Source organism: Cnephaeus nilssonii, assembly GCF_951640355.1.
Source record: "Cnephaeus nilssonii genome assembly, chromosome: 1".
In the NCBI taxonomy this organism is placed as follows: domain Eukaryota; kingdom Metazoa; phylum Chordata; class Mammalia; order Chiroptera; family Vespertilionidae; genus Cnephaeus; species Cnephaeus nilssonii.
The window spans coordinates 77,110,766-77,133,011 of NC_137072.1; positions in this window are offsets into that span (position 1 = coordinate 77,110,766).

Sequence of the window (22,246 nt, forward strand, 5' to 3'; positions counted from 1 at the left end):
GAAGTAAATGTACACCTACCAGTTTGTATATGTTGACAATGAATTAACTACATAAATGCCAGATTATTGCTGATAGTAAAGGAAAACCAATCTGGCATCTATTTTATATCCTCTCTAATAAAATGGTAATATGCAAATTAACCATCACTCCGCTACATAAGCCACGCCCACCAGCCAATCAGGGCGAGTATGCAAATTAACCCCAATCCAAGATGGCTACAGCCACAGAGAAAAAGGTTTCCCAGGTAACAGAGCAAGCCAAGCTTTCCATAGCCGTTGCAGGCCTAAGCCTCCACTCAAGCTACAAAGTTTCAATTATAGAAGGTAAACAAATTCAAACAAATGGCGGCAGAATGGAGCTTGAAAAAGCAGGCCAGGGTTGCCGGCGGCAACAGGGGAAGCAAAGCTTTCCGCACACCCTGGCCGGGCTCACCCGCTTAAGGCTACAAAGTTTCAATTGTAGAAGGTGAATTAACTGCCACAGAAATGGCTGCCGCCCCAGAAATGGCTGCTGCCCCAGGCTACAAAGTTTCAATTGTAGAAGGAAAATAAATTCCAGATACCAGGGCCTCCCTTTGGGTTGCCAGGGGGCATGGCCGGCCTGCAAACCACCACAGGCCCCTCGCTCAGGCCGCCCCACACCCCAAGGGAACCCCCACCCTTATCTGTGACACCCATCAGGGCAAACCAGCTGGCCCCCACCCGTGCACCAGGCCTCTATCCTATCTAATAAAAGAGTAATATACAGATTGATCATCACTGCAACACACAATATAGCTGCCCCCATGTGGTCAAAGATCCTGCCCCCATGTGGACACAAGATGGCCACCACAAGATGGCCAGCAGGAGAGGGCAGTTGGGAGGCACCCGGCCTGCAAGGGAGGGCAGTTGAGAGGGACCAGGCTTGCAAGGGAGGGCAGTTGGAGGTGATCAACCCTGCAGGAGAGAGCAGTTAGGGGTGACAAGGCTGGCAGAGGAGGGAAGTTTGGGGCAAACAGGCTGGCAGGGGAGCAGTTAAGCATCAACCAGGCTGGCAGCGGAGTGGTTAGGGGGTGATCAGGCTGGCAGGCAGAAGCGGTTAGGGGCAATCAGGAAGGCAGGCAGACAAGCAGTTGGGAGCCAGCAGTCCTGGATTGTGAGAGGGATGTCCGACTGCCTGTTTAGGCCCGATCCCACCAGGATCGGGCCTAAACGGGCAGTCGGACATCCCTCCAGGAGTCCCAGATTGGAGAGGGTACAGGCTGGGCTGAGGGACAACCCCCTGCCGTGCACGAATTTCGTGCACCGGGCTTCTAGTATATATATATATATATATATATATATATATATATATATATATATATGCCTAATATGCAAAGTGTCCCCTCAGGAGTTCGACTGACTAGGAGTTCGATCGCTTTCTATGATATGAGCTGACCACTAGGGGGTGGCACAGAATGAAGGAAGGCCCCAGCCTGCAGCTGGCAGGTGCTAGGGACCCTACCCATGCATGAATTTCGTGCACTGGGCCTCTAGTCATTTTAGAAAAGTGCATGCTTCCACTCAGTCCCCTTTCCACTTAAATAGCACTTGATGCACTCCAAATTATAGCTATTCCAGAAGGATTTGCAAGTTAAATGCAGGGGAGTATATGAACTATGTTTATCATCAACATAGTTCTGAGCACTACCCATGCCACCATCATACCATCAGAAAACGTCATAGAAACAGTGACACCTGTGTTTCATTTGGTATTTTGTTCACTTTTTAAAATATATATATTTTTATTGATTTCAGAGAGGACAGGAGAGGGAGAGATATAGAAACATCAATGATGAGAGAGAATCATTGATTAGCTGCCTCCTGCATGCCCCCTACTGGGGATCGAGCCCACAACCCAGGCATGTGCTCTTGACTGGAATTGAACCTGGGACCCTTCAGTCCCCAGGTTGACGCTCTATCCACTGAGCTAAACCAGCTAGGGCCTTTGTTCACTTTTTATGTCATGACCACACAATTAATCTTTTAAGCAAATATGGGTAGTATTGTTGTTTTTTCCCTCAGCACTCTGGGTACCCATTAAATGCCTACTATTCCCTATGACCAGAACTGCTGAATGAGCACAATATACAGTGTTGTCTGGTGATTCAAGATTGGTCTGGTTATGCTAGCTGACGTTGTTCTGAGAACTCTCTCATTTTTCTAAGTGGTTTATATAGCTATTAGATCCTAATCTTCATTTGATCTTTTGAGTATCACAGAATTCGACACACTGTCCTTTACCTTGGCTAGGGAATGCTCACTTTCTTTATCCAATACTTTCTGAGTAGTGGCAAGAGAAACAATATCATGGATAAGTACAATCTACAAAACTGTTAAAAATTCACAAACTCTTTCAAGCACTATTTTAATTCTCTTTCCCATCAGTGTTTCACCAGAACTGTCAAAAGAAAAAAAGAGAGACAACTTTGTTGATTGACCTTCAATTTTATTTTTGTTGTAAACATTATCAGGAAAATAGCCTGAAGACAGGTAGTTGCAGAGTGAAGAATAAATTGGTTCTCCTGATTTATAAATTGGAAAATTGGCCCTGCAATCCCTGGGAATTTACTGATACTTGGGCAGTTACTGATCGATAACAGCCATACATACACATGTATGTGGTTCCAGGAAACTAGCAAATTCAAGAATGTAGGAACTTAACTATTCTGCTAACCCACGGATACCCTGTTTTTAAATTCTTTTTATTGCAGTTTATGCCACATCGAGGACTTCTCTGGATAGAAAATTCCATGAGTGCAAAGATTCTCCCGATTTTGCATAGTAGTGTGTCCTCAGCAAGTAACACTATGCCTAGCACAAAATAAATATTTTCTATTTAATATATAAATCCTAATCCTTAGCCACAGTTTTATTAATTCTCTAGTAGATGGTTACTATAGTTTATTTAACACTATATCATACAGTTGAATTATCACTTTTATAATATAACCTCACCTTTCTCACTTCATGGTGGAGCCTAATCATTAAATTCATATTGGTTTATTATAGAATGCACTGGCTCAATGTACATTTTTAGGCATTAATATATTTTGTTAGTTCTGAGAATTTATACATGTAGTTTAAGCTTTAAGCCTCAGGATTTATTTTATTTTTTAAGAAGGTGATCATAATTTATTTTTACCATTATTTATGGTTGGGATTAGGTAAAGAAAAAAATTTATCTGAAAAACATGATATCAAAGTGCCCAGTAACTTTGAAGCTCTCAACGGGTTCCAGGTATCATCAACAATAGCAGTTTAGAATAAAAACAAATCTGGTTCTTAATTTTAAGGGCAAGATTTCCTTCTTTTTAAAAAAATCTACTTTTATTAATTTTAGAGAGGAAGGAGAGGGAGGGAGAGAGATAGAAACAGCAATGGTGAGAGAGAATCATTGATGGGCTGCCTCCTGCTGGGGATCGAGCCCACAACCCAGGTATGTGCCCTGACTGGGAATCAAACCAGGACCTCCTAGTTCATAAGTCGACACGCAACCACTGAGCCACGCTGGCCATGCTTAGAATTCTTAATATTCAAGATCACGGTACTTTAAACTGATCTCAAAAGTTGTGACTGCATCCTGATGGCTACAGAACACACTTTATATGACTACTAGTGGCCGGTGCATGAAATTCATTCACATTAAAAGGGGATTAATTAGAGGAAATATTTTAATATTGCTATCTGCCCTTTCTCTATAATAGAGGTGTCAGAGATGAAAGAAAATTTGTAAAATGTATATGAAAATCTTCCTCCTGTCAGAGTCTGGGGCACACCACAGGACCCAGCGTCAAATCCCTGCCCACCCACGTGCACCTCAAAATCGCGTGAGACCCAGACCCAGCCACCCCACACACACACACACACACACATAGGACTAGATCCAGACCCAGCCTGAGGTACCCCAGCCTGGGCCCAGGTGGGGTTGTACCTTGAGGTCCCCCGTCAAGCCCCGCCGGATGGGGGACGTGGCCTGAGATCCCCTGTCAAGCCCTGCCAGGTGGGGGGTGCAGCCTCAGGTCCCCGTAAAACCCCACTGGGAGGGGGGCACAGTGTCAGGTCCCCATCAGGCCCCGCTGGGCAGGGGGCATGGCCAGAGGCCCCCTGTCAAGCTCTGCCAGGCAGGGGGCGTGGCCTGAGGTCCCATGTCAAGCCCCACAGGGGTTGGGGAGTGGCGCAGCCTCAGGTCCCTGCTGATTGCTCGTTAAGGCTCATTAAGGGAACTCGGCTTCCGCTGTAGGCGCAGCCATCTTGTGTTACGGAAACCACCCTTCCCCACCTCCGCTGTGGGCGCTGCTGTGGTGGAGTGATGGTCAATTTGCATATTCCCTCTTTATTATATAGCATAGATTATCTAATGGCTATGCCTGAGAGTCAGAGAACATGGCCTTATAGTCACAGAAAGGGAGGGATGAAACGATATGATATTTGCATCTGCTGATTCTAATGTACTTCAAGGGATTAAACACCTCAGGCTGGACCACTCTTGCTGAGATTCTCATGCCACTTCTGATGATCCTAAAAGCTCTTCAGTGAAAGCCACCTTGATTGCTCTTACCAGTGACCTTCAAATTGCTATGTGTGGGAAATTTGTGTGGAAGGCTTTAAAACCACGTCTTCCTGATGAGACACTCATTGTGACCACATACTTTACACGTCACTGCTGACTTGCTTAAAGTACAACAAAGCTTTGAGTTCGGTGTCCACTGAGAAGAATGTTTGAACATGTGTACCACAGGGCTATTTGTGAGGCTAAATTTTACCGATGGCTTTGGAAATAGAAATTTTACTTTTAAAGTATTTTATTGTTAAGAGTATTACACATGTCCCCCATTCCCCACCCCTGCCCTCTCCACCCCGCACCTCCCTCCCCAGCCTTTACCACACTATAGTCTGTGTCCATGGACTATGCATACGTGCATATAAGTCGTTTGGCTATTCTCTTCCTGTCCCCCCACCCCGCTCCCCTCTGAGATCTGTCAGTCTGTTCCATGCATCCATGCCTCTGGACCTATTTTGTTTGTCAGTTTATTTTGTTCATTAGATTCTATATATAAGTGAGATCAATAGCAATTTTTCAATTTTGAGAATACCTGTTCCTGCTAGTTCTCAAAATACAAAATATATATCCTATATCACATGAGAAAGAAAAAAGTGATGATTTATAATCGCAAAAGACCAGTTTTTAAGAAATATCTGTGTGAACCATTCAGTCAGTTAAATGTACCTGGGAATAAATATATCCTAGGGGACCTCCAAGACCATTTCAATGGCACCAAATACTAACAACTATTGCATTCTTCACTGCCACATACTCTCAGGGGAGAAAAAAACAACCATTCACTTAAGAAGTCCCTCGATAAAGTACTAAATATGTATTTTATTAGATCCTGACACTTAAATACACGTCTTTCTAATATTCTATACTAGAGGCCCAGTGCACGAAATTCATGCATTCAGGGGGCGGGGGGTGTCCCTCAGCCTGGCTTGCACCCTCTCACAGCCTGGGATTTCTTAAGGGAGTGGCCTAAGCCGGCAGTCGGACATTCTTAGCGCTGCCGCGGAGGCTGGAGAGGCTCCCGCCACTGCCGCTGTGATCACCAGCCATGAGCCTGGCTTCTGGCTGAGTGGCACTCCCCCTGTGGGAGTGTGCTGACCAGTAGGGAGCAGCTCCTACATTGAGAATCTGCCCCCTGGTGGTAACTGCGCATCATAGTGACCAGTACCAGTAGTTCCTCCGTTCAGTCGATTTGCATATTAGCCTTTTATTATATAGGATAATGAAATGGGAAGGACACGGCCAACCACTTGGAAGTACCAGGGTTGTCTGGAGAAAAGGCACTGGGCAGTGGTCTGATTTGCAAGCTGCACTAGCCTGGCAAATGCTCTTTAAAAAGTCCTTACTTGCACATTTTAGTGCACTATCAAAGGTATCCATAACCATCTTAAATACTTTTTATAATTGTTTTTCAATTAAATATCTGCATGGATTTTTCTCATCTACTTTAACAGAAAAAGAAATCACAGCAGATTAAATGCAGAAGCACCTGTGAAAACTCAGCTGTCTTCTCTTGTCATGCATTGTAGAGACCTACTCTTCTAAATTACTTTGTTTTGGAAAATGTATTTTAAGCAAAATATGTTATTTATATCAATATGTAATGTGCTTATTATTTAAAATGCATAAGTATTTTTTAGAGTTCTCAATTTGAATTTCTAATAGGGTAAATATTAATAGCTTTGACCCACAAATAAAAAGCTCTTGGGGGCTCTGAATGATGTTTAAGGGTCTTAAGATGTGCTAACTATATCACACAACTTAATTGGTAGAAATATATGTCCTGTTTGAACCAAGAAACTATTATTGACTTTGCCAGTTTGTTTCCTTTTCATAGAAATTGTATCTTCAATTGATCAGTGAGATAAAAATCACACTCTTTTAAAAAAATCTCATTGTACAAATTGTCCATTCAGTCACTCCCCAAAATTTTTTTATTGCTTGTTTACCATGTGTCAGGCCTTGTACCAGCTGCTAACAGCTGCTAACACTCCAGTTAAAATTCTGAGAACCTCTTTCAGCTCTACTCAGAGATCCCTTATTACATTTTAGTCTGCATACCTATTTCCACATCTGTGTCTCCTTTGAACATTAATTTACTAGTGATCTTTACATCATAATCACTGACCATATATCACTGACCCCAATTTTATTTCTAGTTTTGGTCCTATGTGAATGGTGTGAAAACACAAAAAGATACCACTTCACACTCACTGGGATGACTAAAATGAAGACAGAAAACAAGTGTTGGAAACAATGTAGAGAAATTGGAAACTATGTATTGGTGAGTTTTTTGTTTTGTTTTGTTATTTTATGGTGGAGCCATATTGGAAAATACTTTAGCAGTTACTCAAAATGTTAAATGTAGACTCAGAAATCCCATTTCTAGGTATATAACCATGAGAATTGAAAGCACATATCCATGCAAAAATCTGTATACAAATATTCATAGCAACACTGTTCATAATAGTATGAAGTGGAAACAACCCAACTGCTGCAAATGATTAATCTATAAACTATATCCGGTATATCCATACAATGGGATATTGTTTGGCAATAAAAAGGAATGCAGCATTAATACATGCTACAACCTGGCTGAACCTTGAAAGCATGCTGAGTGAAAGGAAGCAAAGATCACATGCTGTATAATTCCATCTATATGAAATATCCAGGATAGCTAAATCTATAGAGACAGAAAGTGGGTTACTGGCTGCCAAGGACTGGGGTGGAGTGGAATGACTGATAACAGGTATAGGATTTTCTTTAGGAGTGATAAAAATTTCCTTATTAGATAGTGTTGGTGGTTGCACAACCCTGAGCATACCAAAACCCACTGAATTATACATTTTCAAAGGCTAAATTGCCTGACAATTATAGCTTAAGGCTGTTATTTTTTTAAAAGGAATGGTCTTTCTCCCAGTCAAAATTGTTGTGGGCTTGTTGTTGTTAAACCTCACTGAGGATATATATATATTTTTTTTCCCATTAATTTTTTTTGCATTTTCCTGACTTTTTATTTAGAAATTTCATACAGTATTATAAATGTTTTTTAATCTTTATTGTTGAAAATATTACATATGTTTCTTCCTCCCCCCCCCATTGCCCTAACTCCCCTCTCCCCCCACCAACCCTTCACTAACCCCCTTAATTTTTAGAGAAAATGGGAGGGGAGAAACAGAGAGAGAAACATTGATGTGAGAGAGAGACATCAGTTGGTTGCCTTCTGCATGTTCTCCAACCAGGGCCAGGATGAAGCCTGCAACTGAGGTATCTGCCCTTGACCGGAACCACACCTGTGGCCTTTCAGTCTGCAGGCCAATGCTCTAACCACAGAGCAAGCTATGGCTCAAAACTTTTTATGTAATTTGTCCTACTAAAATAATTTAAGAAAAAAGTTTCAAAATAATGTCATTCTATTGTGGGGCTATAAGATTTTGATTCTGAAACTGAGCATGAATAATCCTATCTAATAAAAGAGTAATATGCAAATTGACCATCGCTCCAACACACAAAATGGCTGCCCCTATGTGGTTAAAGATGGCCGCCCCCATGTGGACACAAAATAGCCGCCACTAGATGGCCAGCAGGGGAGGGCAGTTGTGGGCAATCAGGTCAGCATGGGAGGACAGTTGTGAGCAATAAAGCCAGCAGGGGAGGGCAGTTGGGGGGGCCAGGCCTGCAGGAGAGGGCAGTTGGGGGGGACCAGGCCTACAGGGGAGGACAGTTGGGGGGGACCCAGGTCTGCAGGGGAGGGCAATTGGGGGCGGGATCAGGCCTGCAGGGGAAGGCAGTTGGGGGGGGACCAGGCCTGCAGGGGAGGGCAATTGGAGGGTACCAGGCCTGCAGGGGAGGGCAGTTAGGGGCGACCAGGCAGGCAAGGGATGGCAGTTAGGGGTTACTGAACCAGCAGGGGAGGGCAGTTGGGGGTGACCAGGCCTGCAGGGGAGGACAGTTAGGGGCAACCAGGCTGGTAGGGGAGGGCAGTTAGGGGCAATTGGGCTGGGAGGGGAGCAGTTAGGTGTCAGTCAGGCTGGCAGGGGAGTGGTTAGGGGGTGATCAGGCTGGCAGGCAGAAGCGATTAGGGGCAATCAGGAAGGCAGACAGGTGAGCGGTTGTGAGCCAGCAGTCCGGGATTGTGAGAGGGATGTCCGACTGCCCATTTAGGCCCGATCCCACCAGAATTGGGCCCGATTCCAGTGGGATCAGGCCTAAATGGGCAGTCGGACATCCCTTGAGGGGTCCCAGATTGGAGAGGGTGCAAACTGGGCTGAGGGACACACCCCTGTGCACGAATTTCGTGCACCGAGCCTCTAGTCCTATATATTTGTCTGATTTGATAAGGTAGGCATAAATTCCACTGCGTGCTGAGTCTAGTAGAGAGGACCAAAGTTCCAGTTTTATGAAGACAGTTGTTTTTTCTGTTTCAAAGGGAGGTCAGTGGGAAAAGCAAAGGTACAGTTACCAGCATGATAAAGTCATTATCACTATCCCCCATATAATAGATGAAAAAAATCAAGCTCTGAGAAATTAAATAACTTGTTCAAAGAAGCCACAGCTGGTAAATAATTAAACCATGATTACAACCTTGAATAGGAATGTTTAATAAATTTTTAGCTTATAAAAACCTAAACAATGTTTTTAAATCACTGTATTTTGTTGGCTATTACATTAGCTAATTCATATGTAATATTTACTAAGTGGCTGAAATGATTTTAAGAACTTCATATTTATTCAGTTTTTTAGTCCTCTAACACTATGGGGTGTAGATTGTATTGCTGGATCATCATCTCCATTACAGATGAAGAAACTAAAGCACAGAGAGAATAAGTAACTTGATTATAAGTATCTGACCTAACATATACTCACAAACAGTCTTACTCCAGACTGTAATTTTCAACACTGCTCCAATACCTCTCCAGCATCAAACATAATGCCTTCTCCTGGCCATTTAATATTTGCTATTTTTTAAATTGAAAAGTCAAATGAAATTACTTAATGCCCATCTCCTACCACATATTCTATTGTTAAAGTTGAAAGTGTATTGTAAAAAGGTAAAACAATGCAGTTTCCACTCTATCTCTGTATACCCAAATTTATCCATTTTTCAATTTTCAACTTTCATGCACAAAACTTCTGTATTTCCTTTATGATTTCCCAAATTCTCCATCTCTAAAAGTATCTTAATGTACTCATGATGCCTGTGTGTTTCAGCACTGAAATGAATTTACTGCATTCATGTTTATTTTTCTCTGATAGATTGTAAGCTCCTCCAGGGAAGGATCTGTGTGGAACCTAGCCTTCTATCTTTCAAAGCACCCATACACAGTAAACAATCAAAACATATTTGAGAAATGAATCAGTGAATAAATGGGTGACTAACATTGATAGTTGTGGTGGAAAAAAATGCACAAATTGCTTTCTATGTCATCCTTTAAACAGATGTATTTTACTACTTCCTCTGAACAAGAAAATTGCCAGTGTTAGTACTATATTCTCTCGAACCAGTTTTAATCATAGTAGATTTATGCACTGAGCTGACGAGTAAATCCCTTTTAGTATTGATCTTGTTTAGAAGAGTGAGTGATTTTGGACAATTTCAATCTTGTAAAGTAGAACATTTAGCAATGACATGTCAGAAAGGTCTATGCTCCATTAGAAATAGCAGCAGATTTATTCCAGCATTTATCTGGTTTACGCAGAATTGCCGATCTCTTTTGTCCCATATATGACAATCTAATACATCTCAAAATGCTTAAGTTTATATCTAGATGAAGAAAACGTCCGAAATCAATTTTTCAGATTGTTCGAGAAGTTGGCGAATTATCTTGATGAATGGTTAGGGTACCATAGTCCTGTCTGAAAAGGCATCCATTTTTTTTTCTACCATGAGCACATTTAAAAAATAAGAAATGAACCTTTAGGAATGGACAAGTTCACAAGTAAACCCATGGTAGCATATTATGACCAGGCTACCTAACATAGGTCCAATCCCCTTATAAGTAAACGGGTTATTCAAAAATCAATAATCTGGATTGATTTTAAGTCAGCTGGAGTAAAAGTCACTATTACTGTTTATTTGGGGATTATTATGTTCTAGGTACTACTCTGGATGGTTTATCTCACTCAATTTTCCCAAAATCCCATAAGGAAGAGGAACTGGATATGAGGGAAGGGGGCGTTAAATGCTGAGTACTTACTGCCCCAAGAGGCAGCAGCCGAGAGGTAGAATCCCAGCCTCTACCATAGCGAATTCTGTGTTTAACATGGCCTTCTCACTATCTCACATTCTTAATAGTCAATAATGATTTGATTACTTTGACCACAAATATAATTTTAAATAATGGTTATTGGTATGAACTACAAGGTGTGTTTTTAATTCTGTAGCCCAGGTCCTGATTACATGTTAATCTATTCATTTGTATTCTATTAAATAAATTGTATTCTCAAGATTCTGATATGATACTTACCTACTTTCACTTCCAACACGAAGGGTTGATTCAAGGGATTAGCAATACCACTGTCTACATAGATTTGGCAATCAAGTAGAGTGAGGTCAAGCAATCCATAGACAATATTAATTTAACAACTATTTATTGAATGGCTATTAGATATCTATGCACCAACACTCTTCTTAGGATCTATCATATAGGAATTCTTAGTTTCTAACTTCAAGGAGCTCACAAACCACAGGGAGAGGGAGCAGATTTTGTCAAAATAACAATTATACATAGTGTGGCAGGAGTTACAAGACTGTATCTTAACTGTTTAGTAATTGGTGGTTCCAGGTATCTTTACCAATCTGAGCAAATGTGATTTTTTTCTAGATAAGAAAAAAATTGAAGAGGACTCTTAATCAATAGAAAAGGCAGCAATATAACATATCCTAGTAGTAAAGATAGCTAGTTTCTGTACTTTCAATCTAGTTTTTGGACCCTGGACAATTTATCTCATATTTATAGGCCTCAGCTTCCTCATCTGTTAAGTGATAATAATAAACTGAACTCATAAGCTTGCTAGAATTAAATGAAGTAATGCTTGTTCCTGAAAGATAAACTGGCAATAAAAATTGGTAGTCATGTGTTATTCCTCTTTATGCAGAATAAAAACACATATTGTCCTGAGAAGTGAATCCTGCAGTAGGATAGCTCTACCTAACTTGTCTAACCCAGGTTCATTTTTCGTGCAATAGGCCTCTGGTTATAGTATAATGATGGATAAACATTATTCTAAATTTGTCCAAACCCAGAGAACACCATGAGTGAACCCTAAGGTAGACTATGGATTTGGGGTGACTATAATATGTCAATGTAGGTTCATCATTTGTAACAAATGTACTGCTCTGGTGGAGGATGTTGGTAAGGGGAAGGTTAAGTATGTATGGAAGCAGGGAGCATATAGGCATGCCTCATTTTATTGCTCTTTGCTTTATTGTGCTTCACAGGTGTTGCTGTGAACCTAAAACTGCTTAACAAAGTTTTTGTTTAAAAATAAGGCATGCCTTGGGAAGATATAGCACTACAACCTCGCCTGGAAATATAGGTATTATTTTTATTTTTTTCTTAGAGGTTTTAGTCATGCTCCTTAAAAAAATAAAAATAAAAATCTCTAAACAGGAGAGAAACCCCACCCAGAAAAAATATTGCAATTCTATCAAGAATCATGATTTTTCACCTAGTCAAAACGGGGAGGAAGTGTATCACAGGGTGATGAAAGAGGCTATGCACAGGTTTAGGAAGTATCAAATGTACATAGCAAACATGAAATTTGGAACAGAACTATTGGTTTGCAGATGAATGTTTAACAACAGGCTCACTGGTGAAAGAAAACTTGATTTATAGTATTTGCCAATTTCCTTGGTGTAAATATTCCTGCCATGGCAAATATCAAGCTACTAATAATATCACTGAAGATGGAGGATGGAAGAGATGCACATGATTAGATGTTCCACCTATATCCTTATCTCCAAAACTCTAAGGAACCAAATCCTTGTATCATACTGAGGATATGCTTAAATTCCACCATTGGGAGACTGAATTCTATTCTTTACTTAATAGAAATACATTGATATTTAAGTGCCAGTAAATAATATGAATATTGTAAGAGTGTTCAGATTTGAATTTGGGTTGTGCTAATGGGAGTGTCCTGAAAGAATGTGTAGGTGTAAAAGACATTTGAAAGGATAATACATGAGAAAAGTAACTGATTAGTTAGGTGCAATGAGAAAAATGAAGAAATAAAAGATAAATATTCTTATCCCATTATTTAAACATAATTGTGTTAAATTGCCTATATATCTGGTATTCCCTTCTTCTGTAGTTCAATCTGTCCCTGAAAACTGCATTGTATTTTTTCTCATTAAACATTTTGTAAGTCTGCATGAGGCTTGGAATTTTAGAGTAGTTGTATCAGTTACATTACACATTGAATCTACATTCTTAGAAACTAGTGAGAGAGCAGCAAATGCTAACAAGTGAGGAAAGTAAGATCGATCTAGAAAATGGGGTCACCTGATATTGTCAATATCATGTGATTGTGAGGGTTTTGTAAAGAACTGCATCTAAAAGCACGTTCTATTACCATGCAATTCTGAATGATGTAAATAATAATTATTAAAAGACAAATAATAAAAAGTTGAGATGTTTTCTTGGCAATGTTGGAGGAACAGGATATGTAAAAGCAGGAATTGGTTGCACGATTTCATTCAGCTTCATTGCCTGAAGTACCTTTGCAGCATGTAAGGAAGCTGCTCATCTCCATTGGAAAGCTGAGAAACCTAACTCTTGAAGCCCACACATAGCATTTCATCCTGAAGTCACACAAGTTACTACCAAAGCTTTGCTTTGAATTAGACTGAATAATTTACAGTCATATACCCTGTTATGCTTTCCATTACAATTGTATTAAATAACAAACTGAGAATGAAAGTGGTAAGAGGCCTAAACTTTTTTAAAAGCACAATAAAACAAAAAGTAAATAATAGAATAAAAAGTCAGGTAAGAATAGCAGCATAGTGACACTATTTTAATCCAAGCTCTTATTATGTCTCACCCAAATTTACTGCAATAACATCATAGCTACTAGCTCTGCAGGCTTTACTACTGTAATTTACCTGCCGTACTTTCATTAGACTCAGCTTATTAAGTAAAATTCTATCCCTACTAGCCTGTCTGCATTTTCTAACTTACTAATTTCTAATTTTTTAAACTTATTTTACAAAGTCTGCTTTTATACTCCTCATTTAGAGGTTGATGTAGTTGCCATTGCTTCACTTTTAATATTTCTGTATTTGTGTCTGTTGAACACATAATGGGTGCTCAACAAATACCTTTTATTAAGTTGGTTCAGAAAAATTTCTTCATTTTGAATTAATAAAAGATTTCAGATAATGACTAAGATCCAAAACAGCCAGGAAAATTATGAATTAATAAAATACTGATATATTCTCAGTTTCTGTTTTGTTTTGCTTGGCATTTTATGCCTGCTTTAACTGAATCTTGAAAGAAGCAATAATTTGTTTTGATAGTACTTGGAGCTATGAGACTAACTGGTAGGTCTCAATTCATTGGCTAACTCTGTGTAAATAATCCATTAAGTAAAACAACTGACATAATTACTTTTTTATTTATTGTTTTCCTGATGCCTCAGTCAACCAGACTTTTGTAGATTCTGTGTCGGTTTAGCATGGTGGGAAAGCTCTAAATTCAGCCAGCTCAATCTGAAATCATTTGTGGGTCCCTAGATAATTTCTCTTTTTAAATTCATATAAAAAGTAAGAATAATAGAACCTTTTTTTCAGGACTATCGATTTTATTATTTCTCTATGTCCAAAGAATTGTAAATAATACCAGTGGTCTATTGTATCAGGATACAATGTATAAATGTTAAATATTGTTATACACAAATTCAGAAAAAAAATATTTTAATTTTTCCCCCAAAGTTAATACTTGTTGACAGATCAAAATTGATATAAGGTATGTAATATATTACATATATAACCTATATAAATAATTAGTATCTTTTCATATATTCTACAAAGAAAAGATTAATCCTGATGAAACACATTCAATCCATTGCTTTAAAACAAATAAAACACTAGTTTTTTAAGCTCAAAAGTAAAATGGGCTTTTTAACATGATCTTTCAGGAAACTTGGATTTTATATATTCTTTCAACTGATATTTCAAAATGTCTTTTCTTTCACGATCATGACAATCTTTCCACATTCTTACTTCTGAGAAACTTGCCAAGAGCATGAGGGAAAAGATAAACCAACATAGCTCCAAAGTGAGAACAAGTCAGTGGCTGGTAGGGGAATCCTGCCAAACTGAGGGTCCTGGCATTAAGTTGTTGAGTGGCAGTGATTTAAGGAGAACACTGAACTGCAGGATAGACCTAGCATTTACCAAAATAGAAATGTACATGCCATCAAGGATGTGACTGCCAGTATGGACTTGTGAAGCATGTAACCTGCAGAAGTTTCATTAATTCCCATTTTTGCCATCATTCCTTTGTGAGCCATTCGCTTTGGCCTGCACCTTGATGGTGGTTTTCATCCAGCCAGGATGAGCTTCCGCAGCAATGAACCCAACTCACAGTGGACAGATACAAGCAGCAGAACAATATCGAGGCTGATTTACACAGCACTTCCCATTCACGCTCCCCACTCCAGCTGATTACCAGTGCCACTAATGTCACCACCTGTGAGGCTTGGTGGGAGGCTTTGCAAATATGTAATGGATTCTGGAAGCCTCTGGGAATGTATTTTAATGAGCTAAGGAAGAAAAGAGTTACTAAAATGTTTTATTTTTCACTGATAGGATTAAAAGGCAGATGATTTTTAATAGCTCTCCCTATTCATGTATTAACTATTTTAAGAATAATTTTAACATCTACCTACAAAAATGATCCTTTTATTCATGGGTGTGGAGGTGGAATGGTGGTAGGGATAGGGGTAAGTGTGTTCACATACACACTTTCCTGATCCATTAAGTATCATCTAAACCATAACATTAAGTTAAAGTTATAAGGCAAAATATTTTATTTATACCTATATCTGCCTGCTAATAAGTTTCAAATGTGAATATGTTTGATTAATAGCCATCTAGAGAGTGGAAAAACCTGATCATTACTTTCTAGAAGATTCTAAACTCTTTAGGAAAATATTTTGTCTATGTGTTTATTCCTTAGTAGTTCACTAGAAATAAGTGAAGGGGGAAGGTCGCAAAAAGGAACATTAAATGCGTTTCAATATATGCTTACTTATTAAACATGTTTTCCAGAAAGTGCATAGAGTAGTACTGTTACTCTCCTAGAAGCTAAGTGGGTAACGTATTCGAGGAAAGAATTATAATATTAAAACATGCTTCTATTTGTGGTCATCATTCTTTTTATTTCAAAATTTCTATTTGTTCCTTAGCCCTTAAGGGTCATTCCAAAAGACCAATTCTCTCTTGGTTTTAAAGTCATTCCCTGGCAGAATACAGTGCTTAGGGGAAGACATTAGCATTTCCTTCTCTCTTGGTGTAGTTCAGTGGTTGACAGCATGGGCTGTGGAGCGGGACTGCCTGGATTTGAATTTCAGCCTCACAAGTTAATAGCTGGTGACTTCAGGAAATTTACTTAAACTCTAAGTATTGGGCAAAAATGGGAAAATACTTTCCTTATTGAGAGGTGTGTGGTAAGGATGAAAACACTTAGCATACTACCTATCTTACAGTAAAAACTAAGTAAATGTGAGCCATTATTATTACTAAAACATAATGGTATGTGGCAAACCTCCAAGCCACAGCTCAGTATTAAGTGTCTTGGTGACATTTAAAGAGCACATGATCTCTCCGGCATGTTATTGCGCCTGAGAGCTCTGGTTGTAACCCATATGCCTTCTCATCCAGAGCTGATTTTGTTTATGCCGTTTGCCGAATTCAGCCCCTTCACTCAAAGTCTATAGATTTACTAAGCATATCAAGGATTTGTAATTTTATTGAAGATCTTAAATGTCCTGTGGAGGAGTCATATTTAAAAACTCTGTTTACCTCTTCTCCAAGCCTATCTTTTCTTGAAGGAAAGGTTAATGCAACCCAGCATCACTGGTAACATTGTCCTTCCTCTTGAACTTATCCCCAGAGAACGTGAGTCTCCTCAACATCTTCATTACACTGAATAAGACTCGATCCAGTTTCTACTTTTAAATTTTAATTACCTATTATTTCACCACAAAGAAAAGAGCCTTCCAATGGCAGCATCATTAAGAATTTACCCACAGATATAAAATCATCTTTCTCTTCCATTTCCTTCTCCCATCCTCCTCCTCTCACTTCTGTCCTTCCACTTCTGTTGATTTCTATAGGCAAATATTTCCTGAGGAGATTATGTCTCCAAACTTTAATTCACAGATTCCATGGGAACAATGAAACTAGAATCAGGGTAGGAATTTGTTTCATGAACAAATTAAGACTGGAAAGTTCACCTCAATAAAACACTCTTTATAAATCTGACATAGATACTATTTCTAAAACATAAGACAAAAATATTACTCATCTCCATATGTATCATTGGATATAAGATTATATTTCACAGACTTGAGTAGCTAGCATCCTCATCCATGAACCGCATCCAGCATGGCCAGGGGTGAACCTGAGGAGGGGCGGTGAAGGATTAAAGAAGACAAACAAGAGAATACAGTTGGGGTCAGGTAGGATCACTGTGCCTGGATGGGGAAATAATGATACAGCCTGTAAGCCGAAGCTTTATTTTATAGTCAGATCACACAAAGCAAAACGAGGGGAGTGGTCAGCATGTTTACAATGTTCTTGCGAGTTTCAAATCTATTTCTGTTACTCAAGCCTTGTTTTGGCAGGACTTGCTGCACCGCCCACGGCCCATTAGCTACCTAGGAACAAGGGAGGATGATAAGGTCAAGCTTAATTATGCTAGGAAAGCTCTGCCCTCCAAGATGGGACTTGTATGTGGCTCTGCCACAGGTCAGTCCAAGGTTTGACCCTATAGCCACTCCCTACACATCCACATTCTCAAAAGATCTAACATATTCATTCATATAGGCTGCATTAACATAAAAAATAGATATTGTATTAGACCACATTATCCTCAATAAAAGGAAATAGCTACAATTAATCAACTGTCCTAAACTACCAGAAACATTAATACACTTACACATACACACACACACACACAAAATCAGTTTTTAGCACTTTATGTCCTCAGTAAAGATGGTTTTGTTGAGAGTTTGCACATATTGTTCATCAGAATATCAGAATGTGGCCTTTTACTGTTGGGTATCAGAGTTGTTATTATGATAATATGTTAAACTATAGTATTAAATGACCTGGATTCATTAAGAGACAATTCTCTCTGTTTCTAAGAATTAAATAAGGCAATGTGTATTTTGAAATTTGTAAACACATTTATAAAGCAATTCTTTGGAAGATTCAGTGGTCGGCTTTGCTGGTGGGTCATCTGCCATCATTTGCATAGGCAGTTTGGAATACCTATGCTGGTGAGCATTTAAATTCAAAACACCAAAATGCTAATAAGACATACATGGAAATAAAGATGAATTATTGCAAATTTACATCAGGGAATCCCATGTGAAACATTCATAGATACATAAGATGAAATTTTAGCACCTAAGGATAGAAAGCTAACCTGTATTGAATGTGCACATCCCAGAAAATGCAAGAACACTTTAAAAACCACCTTTGTTAAAACTACATTAAAGAGGAATGTAAGGACAACAGTTGAACTTCCAGTGCTTTGGTCACATGACTGAGGTAACCCGTGTCTCATATCATTCAGCCTAGAACAAAGGTGTTGCATACTTTTGCCCCCTTACTCCACTACTGTGATTAACTATTTTCACTGTGGCTTGGTTAATTTACTCTGAATTACTGCACTTGCTCTCTTTTGACCAAGCTCCTTTGCCTTCCTGAGGAAGGCACCTAGACAATAGCCCTATGGTCCTATTAGTTTAGGTGGCAGGTGGGCCTTAGCACTGAATCCAAATGGTAATAAGTAGTATAATTGAAAAAGATCACTAGGAGCACCAGGAGAAGGGAAGAGAAAGAAGGAGAGGCACATTTATCCTATTGAAAAGGAAGCTTTGTGATTAAAGAAAAAGAAAGATATATGAGACAATTTTGTAGTGCATGCCATTTTTTTCAAGTACGGAAACAACACTCTTTACAAAACCTACTGAAAATAGAACAGATTATCCTCTGAGACTTGGAAGAAGTTGGTCTAAAAAACCCAAGGGTTTGTATTTTTGTGAAAAAACAAACTTCTTTTCTGTTCCTGTACAGAAATCTTACCAGTAACTAAAGGAAATTAGCATGGATATACAGGCTGTTAACATTAGGATTTAATTTTTGCAAAGGATAAACAAGGACTTTTTATTTTATCTTTGCTTAATGAGCAAACTAGCTCCAGAGAGATGCAAAACTATTTTGGCAATGTGCCTACAGCTTATGTCACAGCTCCAAGGAACAAGGTGTCAGCGCTGGTGCTCACACTAGGGACTTCAGGGCTCATTCATTTCTGCCATGCTTTCCCCTCACCCAGAGTTACATGGCCACAAGGGACAATGCACCCTTTGGACCATTTGTGGTTTATGAATTGTAAATCCAACGAGAGGGAGAGACAGCTTGACTGAACCCAAATTATGTTACAATAGATGGTAATGAATGTCCTGCTTTAGCAGGATAATAGAACCCCTGCTGATTGGCAGTCTTTCAGACTCGCTCTCTCTCTCATCCATTTTCTCTCTTGGCCTTGACCCTAATCCAGCAATTGCACATCCCCAGCTGCTCTTTAAGCTGCCTCATTAGCAGCGCACCATTGGGCAGCTCCCATGACAGTCATCCAATGAGATAAAAGTGACATGGGGCCAAAGACTGTAACTGATTGGCAAGCATTGCAATGAAATATGAGACAGAGGTCGATGAAGAAGGCTTTTGAGTATATTTGGAGAGGCTGAACAGTTAAGAAATTTTAGGTACATGTTAACTTCACTGTTCAGCATTTTGTTTTCCTAAACTTGAGGGGGAAAAATCCCAGAGATGAAAAAGCCATAAAGAATACATTTGGATTAAAAAGACTTTTTTTTAAATAAAATGTTAAAATAATTTTTCTCAACATATAAAATGAATACATTAGCCATATAAACAGCTTAAATTCATTGATATTGCCATAGAATACTCAAAGGCGTGATATTTTAAGACTGTTTCAGAAATATGTTATTTTTAGAATAATTTCAAAATGGGCAAAAAGTATATATTGTTTGGAAGAATCTTATGAATCTGTTATCTATTCTTTTCTTGTCATAAATCTAATTTACACTTTCATAAATTCCAGCAGAATGTAAATTTGTAGTGATAACTTAGTGGACATAGTTAACACAACTCAAAATAACTTTCAAAACACAATTTAAAATAACATTAGATATATTATCTCTATATTAACTCTACCACTGAATTTATTGTAGTTATTTCAGCAATTCATATAATCCCTCACTTGAGCTTAGTACTCATTTGACAATCTACATGTGATGAATTATTTTAATAATTTTTATTTATGTTGATATTAATTACTTTTTTTATTATCAAACTCCTCTGGATGAAAACAATTCTTTCCAGGAGAATCATAAAGCTATTTGTTATGTCTTGAAAATTACTTCTCAGCTTTCAAATTTTTTAAATGCTTAAAGGCGTTGCCATTTTTATTCACATAATAACTTTGGAGTCTCTACAATGAACCAGTCACTGTTTTATGTCACAGAGATATAAAAATCAGTTAGTAGTGTATTTGTTCTAAAAATGATTGCTATCTGGTAGAAAAATATATTTACTGTGTTATATAATGTGATAATGTGGAGTGGATATGAACTAGAGTAAATGGCTCAGTGGATAGAGCTTTGTCCTGTGGACTGAAGGGTCCCAGGTTTGATTCTGGTCAAGGGCACATGCTGGGGTTGTGGGCTTGATCCCCAGTAGGGGGTGTGCAGGAGGCAGCCAACCAATGATTCTCTCTCTCTCTCCCTACCTCTCTCTAAAATCAGTAAAAAATGTATTTAAAAAAATAGTAGTTTATAAGAAGGCAACTTAAGCATCTTTGAAGTGGTTAGAAAGGCTTCGCCAGAAATGTGCATCTGAACTAAGTCTTAAAGGATAAATACATACCAGCTAGTTGAAGGTAAGATTAAGAGAGTAGGAAGTATTTCAAGCAGAGAGAAAGCCATATACAAAGGCTCTCAAGAACCTCCAGTGCAGGCTTTAGGAAATTCTTGTAATGTCTTGAACAGGTATCATAAAGCAGTTAAGGTGTTAAGGTATGCATGCATAGGGAAGCAGATGAAATGCAACTTAATGGAAGTGCAAGTATAGGAACCCTCATAGGAAAAGACCTCATTGATTGTGAAATAAGTACCATCATTTGTGACACAAGTCAGTTCCAGAGGCCCAGTGGCAGAAATATATAATGATTCTGTCTGATGCTCTGAAATAATTCAAGTCAACTACATTTTCTAGTCTTCTCTGCCTCATTCTCTTCTTATACATCTGGTCACTTCTTCTTACAGGTCTTTCATGAGAAGAAACATGATTGTTTAAGTATAACCAAAACCCCAGTTGCAGCCTTTATAGAAATCCAAGCCAAGAATTTGGATTAGCTGCCATTGGATCAGATGTCCTTCCTTGCTCACATATATTATAATTGAGGAGAAAATAGGAGAGATGACGAAGACTCAGCGGACATCATTGGGATTCTAGCTGCTTAAGGCTAAATCCTGCAGCAGGGCTGTAGGAGGAACAGTTTTCTTCAGGAGGGGTGATGGGCATGACAGGCAAGTCGATGGTGATAGAATTCTGATAAGAAAGGCCATAGAGGAACTCTGTGGAATGTAGATCATGTGAGACTCTTTATTAAACAACAAGGTTAATTTAAACAGATTTTACTTGTACATTGTCAAAAGTTAAAATACTACCAGTTACTTATGAGGAAGTATTTTGTATCTCCAGTGGCAAGAAAAGTTAATTTTCCTTTGAATACACTGTGGACATTAGATGATTAACATATTATTTTGTGGTTATATACAAGGTATGCTTCATCCTTCCCTATTCTATTTAAATTATTCTTTCAGTTTCTAACTCAACGTTCACTCTATTATTGAAGTATTACTTTACTCCATATTGACTTTCCCTTCATGCCTACAACTTTCTCATTTATTAAACACGTAATTACCTATTTTATTTTACTTTATTTTATGCATATGTATATTTTCCCACCACCAAGACCTCGCAAAGACTTTATTTTATACTTTATCCTATTTTCTCTACAATGCAATACAATTTTCATATAGTAGGAATGTAATAAATACAACTTTGTTGAAGGAATTGAGGCCAAGATAAATAATTTGGGAACTACAATATTGTTTCAGAAGATATCTTGGGCAAAAGATTAAGCTAATTTTTTGTGGTCCTTCAGATACATGGTGGTATAAATCATAAACAGAAATGGGTTATTTTTTTTCTAGATTTATCTTTTGATTTGACTTCTAAAAAGCCTTTACTGAACATAATATCTGATGTGAACTCTATTAAATAGAATGTCTGATTCAACATAATGACTCTTTTCAATAAAACATGCTCACTAATGACCA